Consider the following 11,696-nt stretch of genomic DNA (forward strand, 5'->3'; position numbering starts at 1 on the left):
AAAAAAAAAAAAAAGATGAAGATTGAATAATAATAACTCCTCAATCACTGCTGAGAACTCTTAGCATCATTGCTTCATATATTACTTCCCTCTACATAACCTATGTTGAACATTTTCTCACAGTAATAAGTATTCTTTGAAAAATAATTTTTAAAGACTGGACAGTGTCTTGCTCCCAGTCCACCTACCTGGTCTTCCTGAGTCTCAGTACAGTCTTTCTTGGTCTCCTTAGCTGCTACTTCCTCCTCTGATCATCATTGGGGTGCTGGAGTGACTCAGGGTTTCCCCCAGTGCTTTCTCTTATCCAACTACATCTGCCTACATGATCTCAGCTAGACTTATGGTTTTTAGAATTTTTATTTTTGGTACCAGGAATTGAACACAGGGGAACTTTATCACTGAGCTACATTCCCAGCCCTTTTTATATTTTTTATTTTGAGACAGGGTCTCACTAAGTTGCTGAGGCTGGCCTTGAAATTTCAATCTTCCTGCCTCAGCCTCCGTAGCAGCTACGATTACAGGCATGCACCATAATGCCGGACTCATCTAGTGATTTTTAAAAACCATGTATCACCAACCCTACTCTTTTCTTCAAACCCCCTGAAACTTACACATCTACCACCTTCTCAACATCTGTATGGATGCCTGATAGACACTTCACGTGTAACATGGCCTCCCTCCAACATACCCTCCTCAGAGGCTGCAGCTCCAACTTTTCCAAACTTCTTGGGTTCAAGATCTTGGAGTTATTCTTGATTCCTTTCTTTTTCTCATATCCCACATCCATTCTGTCAGCAAATCTTGATGGTTCTGTCTTCCACGCATGAGTCCAAAATCTGACTGCTTCATTTACCCCTACAATGTCCACCTGCCAGAGCTGCCTTCATCTCTCACCTGGATCACTACCTCAGGTTCTCAATTATCCCTCTAGCTTCCACACTTGCTCTTTCATACTCCACTTATCACACAGTAGCCAGAAAGAGCAGGTGAATCTGATCATGTCAATCCTCTGCTCAAAACCTTCTACTGGCTTCACCCAAAGCTAGAGTCCTTATAATGGTCTGTTCCTGCTTTCTTTCCTCCAGGCTCAGTCTACCCCAGGCTACTGGTCCTTTTGTTTCCCTTCAGTGCTAGGCCTGCTTCAGGGCCCCTGAGCAGCCATATCCTCTGTATGAGATGTTCTTCCCAAGATATCTATGGCTTGCTTCCTCATTTCCTTTAAGTCTTAGCCATAACCATCTTGGTTATGTCTTCCTTACATCCTACTTTTAAATTGCAGTATCCTCCACACTCCCTATCCATCTTCATGCTTTATCCTCCCCCATAGCTTATATTACCATCTGACATTCTATATGTTTAATTCTTTGCATTATCAAATGCATTATCAAATTCTCTTTTCTGGGTCTATCCATCATACTCCAAGCCTCCATCATCCCTGACTTGGAAAATCACACCAGCCTGTTCACTGGCCTTCCCCTATCCTGTCTATTCTCAGCTTGGCAGTCAGAGGGGTGCTTTTATATCGGTGAGGTCATGTCACTGATCCACTCACCTCCCTCAGTGGTTCCTCACCTTGTGCAGATCAGCAGCCAGAAACCTCCCTGAAACCCTCAGGGTCCTGCAAGAATGGCCCAACTTCTCTTCTGATGTCACCTCATCCTGTCACTTGTTCCACCTCTCTTGGTGTTTCTGGAGCCTTAGGCCTCCTCCCACCTCATGTCATTTCCCTTACCTGGGACACTCTTCTCCATATATAAGTATAGCCAGTGCCCTCCCCTGCTTTAGGGTCTTTCCTTTAAGATTGCTACCTTAGTAAGGCCTTCTATAGCCATCCCATTTTAGAATGCAGACCCCTCCCCTCTTACTACCATCCCCCCCCAAAGCATTTATCCCCATCTAACACAATAAATAATTTAATCATGCATGTTTATTGCATCTCCCATTCCCCAACTAAAATATAAATTCCACAGGAGTAGTGATTTTTGTCTGATTTATTCTCCTATATCTATGGACATTGGTAATAGATATGTCCATTAAATACTTGCTGAGAAATAAGAATGTAGGTACTAATCTATATATATAAGTCATATAATCTTTACAATAACCTCATCAAGTAAGATATATTATTATTCACATTCCACAGATAAAGAAACCGAGGCAAATAAGTTAGGTAATGTGTCAAAAATCATTTAGCAGTCTAGACTAGAACTGGAGTCACAGCCTATATTCTATCTCAAACTGAAAGTGGTCCACATAGCTCTTAATTCTACTTCAAATTGTTCTTCCCCTAGTTTTCTCCTATCTCAATGGTGTTCTAATGACTCAGTTGTTCAAGCCCCAAATTTACAAGTCAAATCTTTTCCCCTTTTATTACTTTTTTTGTTACTGTAACAAATTTTTAATTTTTAAAAAATTTTTAAATTTTTTTCATATCTTCATACATGTATTTTGTATAATGATGAGGGTCTCATTCCACCATCCATGCTATTCCCTTTCTCCCTCCCTTTCCCTCCCACCCCTATTCCCTATTTAGAGGTAATCTTCCTCTCTTACTCTCCCTCCCAACCCCATTTTGAGTCACCCCCTTTATATCAGAGAAGACATTCGGCATTTGTTTTTTGGGGATTGGCTAACTTCATTTAGCATAATCTTCTCTAATGCCATCCATTTCCCTGCAAATGCCATGATCTTATTCTTTTTTATTGCTGAGTAATATTCCATTGTGTATAAATGCCACATTTTTTTTATTCATTCATCCACTGAAGGACATCTAGATTGGTTCCACAGTTTAGCTATTGTGAATTGGGCTGCTATAAACATTGATGTGGCTGTGTCCCTGTAGTATGCTATTTTTAGGTCCTTTGGGTATAGTCCGAGAAGAGGAATAGCTGGGTCAAATGGTGGTTCCATTCCCAGCTTTCTAAGGAATCTCCATACTGCTTTCCAAATTGGCTGCACCAATTTGCAGTCCCACCAGCAGTGTATGAGTGTACCTTTTTCCCCCGAACCCTCACCAGCACTTGTTGTTGTTTGTCTTCATAATGGCTGCCACTCTTACTGGAGTGAGATGGTATCTTAGAGGAGTTTTAATTTTCATTTCTCTGATTGCTAGAGATGATGATCATTTTTTCGTATATTTGTTGATTGATTGTATATCCTCTTCTGAGAAGTGTCTATTCAGGTCCTTGGCCCATTTATTAATTGGATTTTTTTTTTCTTTTGGTACTTATGTTGTTGAGCTCTTTATATACCCTAGAGATTAGAGCTCTATCTGATGTGTGAGGGGTAAAAATTTGTTCCTAGGATGTAGGCTCCCTATTCACCTCACATATTACTTCTTTTGCTGAGAAAAAACTTTTCAGTTTGAGTCAATCCCATTTGTTGATTCTTGATTTTAATTCTTGTGCTATAAGCATCTTATTAAGGAAGTTGGGGCCTAGCCCCATGTGATGGAAATTAGGGCCTACTATTTCTTCTATTACACGTAGAGTCTCTAGTTTAATCCCTAAATCCTTGATCCATTTTGAGTTAACTTTTGTGCATGGTGAGAGATAGGGATTCAATTTCATTTTTTTGCATATGGATTTCCAGTTCTCCCAGCACCATTTGTTGAAGATGCTATCCTTTCTCCAGTGCATGCTTTTGGCACCTTTGTCTAATAAAAGGTAGTTGTAATTTTGTGGGTTAGTCTCTGTGTCCTCTATTCTGTACCATTGGTCTACCAGCCTGTTTTGGTGCCACTACCATGCTGTTTTTGTTACTATTGCTCTGTAGTATAGTTTAAGGTCTGGTATAACGATACCACCTGTTTCACTCTTCCTACTTAGAATTTCTTTAGCTATTCTGGGTCTCTTATTTTTCCCAGATGAATTTCATGATTGCTTTTTCTATTTCTATGAGGAATGCCATTGGGATTTTGATCAGAATTGCATTGAACCTGTATAGTGCTTTTGGTAGTATGGTCATTTTAAAAATATTAATTTTGCCTATCCATGAGCAAGGTAGATCTTTCCATCTTCTAAGGTCTTCTTCTATTTCTCTTTAGGGTTCTTTTCATTGTATAGATCTTTTACCTCTTTTGTTAAGTTGATTCCCAAGTTGTTTTTTTTTTTTTTGAGGATATTGTGAATGGGGTAGTTCCCCTCTAATCTTTATCTATCAGCAAACCTTATTAATTCCACCTCCAAAATACATCTGAATCTTCATTTTCTCCAGTTATATTGTACCAAGCTCTCTCCCTATGGAACTGCCATGCCTAGTAGGTTTCCACATTTTTCCTGAATATTATCTAATTTCTACACAATCAACAATCTTCCTAAACTGTAAATTAAAACCTGCGTCTTTCCTGTGAAAAAACTTTCCAATGCCTTTCCATTACTTTTGGAATAATTCAAAGTCCCACTCTGACTTGCTGGGCTCCTGCAGACCTCTCCATCCTTGTCTGCAACATGTACTCCTAGCTCCCTCTGCTTCAGCTATGTGGTCCTTGAACTTCTCAAATTCTCCAACCTTGGAGCTTAGAATTGGTCCCTGCTCTTCTTTCTGAAGGACTTCTCTTCCCTCAGACCTATGGCTAACCCTCCCTGTCAGTTTAAATATTGTCTCCTTGAGGAGGTCCCCGACTATTCAATCTGGTTAGCTTTCCTGCTCCCCAATCTCTTAGCATATCATCCTATGTTATTTTGTGCCCTAAATAGCACTTATTGTTTAACATTAATTTGCTTATTTGGTTATGTATTAGATTCTCCTTTCTCTAAAACATAAGCTTTAAAGAACTGAGATCTTATCTGTCTTATTCACACCCATGGTCCCAGTACCTAGAACAGGGACTAGCATATAGGTGCACAATATGTATTTGTTACTTACAACTTAAAAGCAACAAGTCAGTCAAGCATGGAGGTGCACACCTGTAATCCCAGCAACTTTGGAAGCTGAGGCAGGAGGATCACAAGTTCCAGGTCACCATAAGCAACTTAGCAAGGCCCTAAACAACTTAGTGAGACCCTGTCTCAAAGTATGGGATGTGGCTCCATGGTAAAGTACCCTTGAGTTAAATCACCAGTACCAAGAAAGACAAATAAATAAATAAATAAATAAAATAAAAAGGGCTGGGGATGTAACTCAGTGGTAAAGTGCCCCTGGGCTTAATCTCCAGAGTGGATGTGCCTTGCACCTTGTGTGGGTAGGTCTGATTTGGAAAAGTCTGTGATCGATGCTGGAAGCTGCTGCACCCCTTCACCCAAGGACCAATGTCTGATTGTAGGTATGAAATCCATAGAGCTCAAGCATCAGCCCTTGAGGTTGATTTTCTAAGAATACTCTGAGTAGATGGAAGTCACAGGGTGGACAGCAGGACTGTCCTGGTGAGCGTGGAAGCTGAAAGGACTGCCTCTTTGGCTGGAGTTCTTAAATTCTGGGAGAGGTGGAAAAATCAAAAGAAAGATTTTATTTTCCAGATAATAAGTCATGTAGAGCTAACTGTAAATTTAAAAGCAAAAATTTATAATATGTGACTTATAAATTCATAAGATGTGACTCAAAATTAGACTACAGTGGTTACATTTTGTTTTTAATAAAGTTCTTTTAAAATAATGGCTAGTTTAGTTGTTCTAAGGTCATCCTGGAAAGGAATTTTTGTCCATAGTTGGACCAGAGTTTTGAAGGAGACCCTGAAGGCCAACGTCCAGCCATGGAGGTGGATAATGGACACATCCTCCACTGGCTTAACAATATTTGATGGTACATGCCAAGCAGTGAACTAAGTGCTGGAACACAAGATAACACTGGTTCCTCTCCTATGAAGCTTACAGTCTGAGAAAAACTGAAAAACTGCAAAAGACCAGGGAGAGTACGTGACTCTGAAGTTTACAGTAAAGGTGTATGACCTAGACTGGTGGTGGTGGTTAGGAAAGTTTTACCTAACAAGAGGACAGGAGAGTATTAGCTAGACAAAGAGAAGGGACAAGAGGACATTAGTTAGATAGAGAGAAGGGAAATCACTTCAGGCAAACAGGAAAGCTGGTACAAAGAACCCGAGGTGGAAGGATTAAACAAGGCTAAAAGGAGAGTGTAGCTAAAATGAAGAGAGTACAGGGCAGAGTGGAAGCAGTGAAGCAGGGACAACAGGTCCAAGCCCTGTGGGGTCTCAGTGGCCACATTAAGGATTTGGTCTGCCCAATAGCTACAGGAAGCCTCCGAAAGACTTAAGGGATCAAAGGTGACATGACCAGATTGTGTGGTTTGGATAGAATACTCTGCCTATAGTGTCAAGGATGGAGTCAGGTAGGGCTAGAGTTTGAGTTAGAATGGTGGTGCTGAAGCCAAGGGAAGAAAGCTTGAAAATAAAAAACCTAGGAGGCAAAATTGACAGAGCTTGGGGAAGGATGGGTGGAAGGTAGAGAGGAGGAACATAGGACAACACTGGTTCCTCTCCTATGAAGCTTACAGTCTGAGAAAGAAAAACTTAAAAAACAAAACAAAACAGTAAAGACAAGCCCCCAGGATTCTTGGCTTGTGAAGCAGGACTGACTGATAGGGTCATCCACTGAGTACAGGGACTACTCATCAAAGAGGAAACTGCAAGGGATGGTGAGGCTCAGAGACTCAGAACTAGTACTCCTTTGTGAGGAGATTTTCCTTTGGGTTACATTATAGTGTGATTCTAGAATGTCCCCCAAAGGCCTGGTCCCAAATGAAGCAATGTTCAGAAGCGGGGATTTGGGGAAGTGATTAAATCATGAGGGCTCTCATCTCATTAACTGTTTAATCCACTAGTGGGTTCATAAATGATTAGACTATTGGAAGGTAGTGGAAACTGTAGGAGGTAGGGCCCAGGTGGAAGAAGTAGGTCACTGGAGACATGCCCTGGAAGGGTATATCTTGTTCCTGACTCCCTCCTTATTCTCTCTCTTTGGTTCCTGGTTGCCATAAGGTGAGCAACTCTGATCTATCATGTGCTCCCCACCTTGATGTTCTGCCTTTCCCAAGGCAAAAAGTGATGAGAAAAATGATCATGGACTGAAACCTCTGAAACCATGTGCCAAAATAAATCTTTCTTATTTTAAGTTGATCTTCTCAGATAATTTGTCCCAGCAACAAAAGGCTAAAACAGGTGACTTTGGAGAATTGTGGCTTTGATTTGAATGAAACTGTCCTCTCATGTTAGGGTAGTCTCTAAACATCTTCCATTACAATCATCTAAAATAGTTATTAGTTAATAATTCAGTTGTTTGGGCCCCAGCATAGATTTCATGTTATCAGGATCCCTGTAGCAGAGGCCCAGAACACTAGGGTTTGACTCCAATGTACAGTAAAGATTGAAACTAATAACCTCCTATTTTTCTTCTCAGCTCTTTTTTCTTTTCTTTCTTCTTTTTTTGGTACTGAGGATTGAATCTAGGGGCATTCTACCACTGAGCTATATCCCCAGACCTTTATATATATATATATTTTTAGTTGTAGTTGGTAACAATACCTTTATTTTATTTAATTTTATGTGGTGCTGAGGATCAAACCCGCGGGCCTCTCGCATGCTAGGCGAGCGCTCTACCACTGAGCCAACCCCAGCCCCCTCCCCAGCCCTTTTTATCTTATTTTTGAGACATGGTCTTGCTAAGTTGCTGAGGCTGCTTTTGAACTTGCAATTCTTCAGCCTCAAACTACCAAGTTGCTGGGAGTATAGGAGTGCACCACCATGCCTGGCTCTGATGGCTTTACTTCCTGAGCTGTCCCTGCCTACACTCTTCTAGGGTCAGCAGTAGCTCTGAGACCATGTACCTGATATATTCTGAGTTCTGGTTACAAATCTTCTTGAATCTTTGAGTTAAGAAATCTTGGAAGATAAAAGGCTCCAAAGGGGAGGAAGAAGTATGAGAGTGAAGCTGCTCCTACTAGCTGTAAACACATGAACAAAGTGCCACAAGTGGCACTAGTACATAACATGTAAAAGAAAGAAGCAAACCCCTTCCTCGGAACGTTCCTGCCCAGTGGGAGTAAGAGACATGCAAACATTCTAATCACAGTCAATACCATTCTATATCTGCAGTCTCACAGATTTAAATCCATAGATTTAAATGACCAAAGATAAAAAATATTGGAAAAAAAGTATGCACTACACACATACAGACTTTATTTCTTGTTATTATTCCCTAAACAATACAGCATAACAACTACTTACATGGTATTTAAATTGTGTTTGATATTATAAATAATCTAGAAATGATTTAAAGTATACAAGACAATGTGTGGTAATATGCAAATACTATGAGATTCTACATAAGGGACTTGAGCATCTACAGATGCTTCATGGGGTTCTTGGAACCAATCTCCTGTAGAAACCAAAGAATAACAGGAAAGTGTACATGGCACTTACTAGGAGCCAGGCTCTGGGATTACAAACTCTGTATTTATTCATTCATTTAAACCTTATGAAATAAGTTCTGAGGGGCTGGGGTTGTGGCTCTGCAGTAGAGTGCTCGCCTGGCACGTGCGAGGCCCCAGGTTAGATCCTCAGCAACACATAAAAATAAATAAATAAAATAAAGGTACTGTGTCCAACTACAACTAAAAAAATATTTTTTTAAAAAAGAAGTTCTGCACGAAGAACTAACTTTATTCTGTATGGTGGTACAGGGATGCATAGAGGTTGAGACCCAGAGAATAGCGAATTCTGCCTGAGCTGATCCAGAAGAGCTTCATGAAGGTGATTATCAGATAAACCAGAAGTTAAGCTCATGAGGTAGAGCACAAAAGAATCAGACAGCATGTGCCAAGCACAGAAAGGTGAGACAACACAGTATGTTTCAAAAATGCAAATAGTATAGTGAGTACAAAGGGCAAGGGATATGCTTGAAGAAGTAAGCTTCGGCCAGATCATTAAAAATTCTTTTGCTAGGAATGGGGTATGGCTCAGTGGCAGAGATCTTGCTTAGCACATCTGAGGTCTGGAGTTTGCCAGCATCTCACACACACACACACACATATACAAAATCTTTTTTTAATATTATACTTTATGTGGTTATAATTTTTAATATTTTTTAGTTATACATAGACACAATATCTTTATTTTGTTTATTTATTTTTATGTGGTGCTGAGGATCGAACCAGGATCTCTCACGTGTGAGGTGAGCGCTCTACCACTGAGCCACAACCCCAGCCCCATATACAGAATCTTGTCATATTTTAACGGTTTAGACTTTCTTCTCAAAGTGAGGGATGATAGTTAGGGGTGATATAATCAGTTTTGCATTTGCCCAGAATTGTGGTGAAAACAACATGGAAAAAAATTGGTAGGAAAAAAAAAAAAAAAAGAAATTGGAAGGGTTGGTATGGAAATGAAGTGAGTAGAGTCCTCTCGGAGAAAAAGGCAGGAGAAAGTGAAGTAGAACAGAAGTCAGAATGAAAAAACGAGGGTGGGTTTGATGGTTATGTAGAAAATAGAACTGATTAGATTTGATGATGAATTAGATTTGAAGAGAAGGAAGGACAGAGTTGAGGGTGGCCTGGGTTTTCTGACTCATGGTGCTATGAAGGGAAGTGTCCTGCACAGATTACAGAACCCAGAACAGATCATAAAAAGAAAGTTAATGGCTTCTAGTACTTAGTCTGTCACATAAGAAACTTGGAAGTCCTCACTCCCATCCTCACAAGAAGGAAAAAGCTGAACAAACTGAAAATTCAATATTCTTCCTGGATCTGTCAGAGAACTGCAGACACAAAGCAAACTGCTGTCCCCAAATTAGAGATAAACAGGTAGATACAGAGAATTCCAATTTACCAGCAAAAGCCCAGGAGCAGAAGCTTCTATGGAAACCAGTACCAGGGTTAGAAAAATTAAACTGTAATTGACAAATAGCTAGAGGCTCAGTGCAGACAAATTTGAGAGTTAAAAACTCCAGGGGGTCCCCTTCTTAAGGGGGGTCCCCATGAATCTATGAGTTTTACCTCAAGAAATTTACCAGGTTCTCACAGTAAAGACTAAAGAAAATGCTCATTGGACTTCTGGCAGGGGGAGAAAGAAAATGGCCTTTAAAAAAATTACTTTAATTTTAATTTTGAGACAGGGTCTTGCGAAATTGCAGAGCTGTCCTTGAACTTTCAATTCTCCTTCTTCAGCCTTTCAAATTGCTGGGATTAGAGGCATGAGCCACCATGTCTGGCCAAAAGTGGCCATTTTGAAGTACATTAAGAACATTCTATTTTTAACAAGGTTTGTCCTCAAGAGAAACTTAGTCTTACTAACTTAGGACATAAAGAGAGCCCAATTCATCTGGGAAAAGGGAAATCCCTGCTGTAGCCTCCTAGCATTTCACATGAGGAAGGGAAACATGCAACTTCAGCTCTAGCGTTCCTGTTTGACCTGTTTGGGGCAGTAGGAAATGGGGGGTGTCAGGGACTGAGAAGCATTTGTGAAAGTCACAGCCCCAGGCACAGGCTCTAAGAAACTGAAACCTAATTATAGGATTCTAGAATGTTCCCCTCTCCATACTTTAACACCAATAGAGCTCTGTGTAATAATAGGGGAATGCAAAAGAACTGCACATCTTGGACCTTATTTAATAAGTCTCTTGGGACTACCAAAGACAACAGGGGAGTCAATGACAAGGATGCTGGAAGAAATTTTAGCTCCTAACATCTACAACTAACAATAAACATAGCCTAACCCCTAGGCAGATAAACATAAAACACTTGACTTTCCACAAAAAAAAAAAACAAAACAAAACACCACCACCACCAAAATGACATGGCAGACTAAAAGACAAACAACAACACCCATTTGAATAGACATAGCAAACATAAGAATCAGACTCAGATATAGAAGAGATACTGGAATTATCAGACCGAGAATTTAAACTATAGTCAATATGCCCTGGCTCTAATGGAAAAAGTGGACAACATGCAAGAACAGAAGGGTAATGTAAACAGAGCACGGGAAATTCTAAAAAGAACCAAAAGGAGGGGCTGGGATTATGGCTCAGTGGTAGAGCACTTTCCTAGCACATGTGAGGTGCTGGGTTCAATCTTCAGCACCACATAAAAATAAACAAATAAAGGTATTATGCCCAACTATAAAAAAATTTTTTTAAAAGAACCAAAAGGAAATGCTAGAAATAAAAAAAAAACTGTAATAGAAATTAAAAATGCCTTTGATGGGCTTTTTAATAGAGTGGACACAGCTGAGGAAAGAGTCAGCCTGAAGAATTCCCAAAGCTGAAATGCAGAGGGAAAATAATTTAAGAAGAACAGAATATCCATGCATTGTGGGATAATCACAAAAAGTGTGGCATACACTAATGAGAATAGCAGAGAAAAACAGAAAAAAAATGTTTGAAACAATATGGCTGAGAATTTCCCAAAATTAATGATACCAAAAATAGATTCAGGAGGCTCACAGAACAGCATCCAGGATAAATGTCAAACAAACAAACACAAAACAGAACCACTACCATCATATAGGCATATCATATCCACATTGCAGAAACTCAAAGACAAAAAAAAAAAAAAAGAGGAAAGAAAGAGAGTAAGGGATGGGAATAGGCTGGGGAAACTTATCTACAGAAGAGTAAGGATAAGAATTACATTGGCCTTCCATTCAGAAACCATGAAAGCAGAAAAGGAGTGAAACATTTGCAGTGTTGAAGAAAAATTTCAAAACTCACCAAATCTTGAGTTCTGTATCCAAAAAATTATACTTTCCA

This window comes from Spermophilus citellus (assembly GCF_964194105.1).
Source record: "Spermophilus citellus genome assembly, chromosome: 4".
Classification (NCBI taxonomy): Eukaryota; Metazoa; Chordata; class Mammalia; order Rodentia; family Sciuridae; genus Spermophilus; species Spermophilus citellus.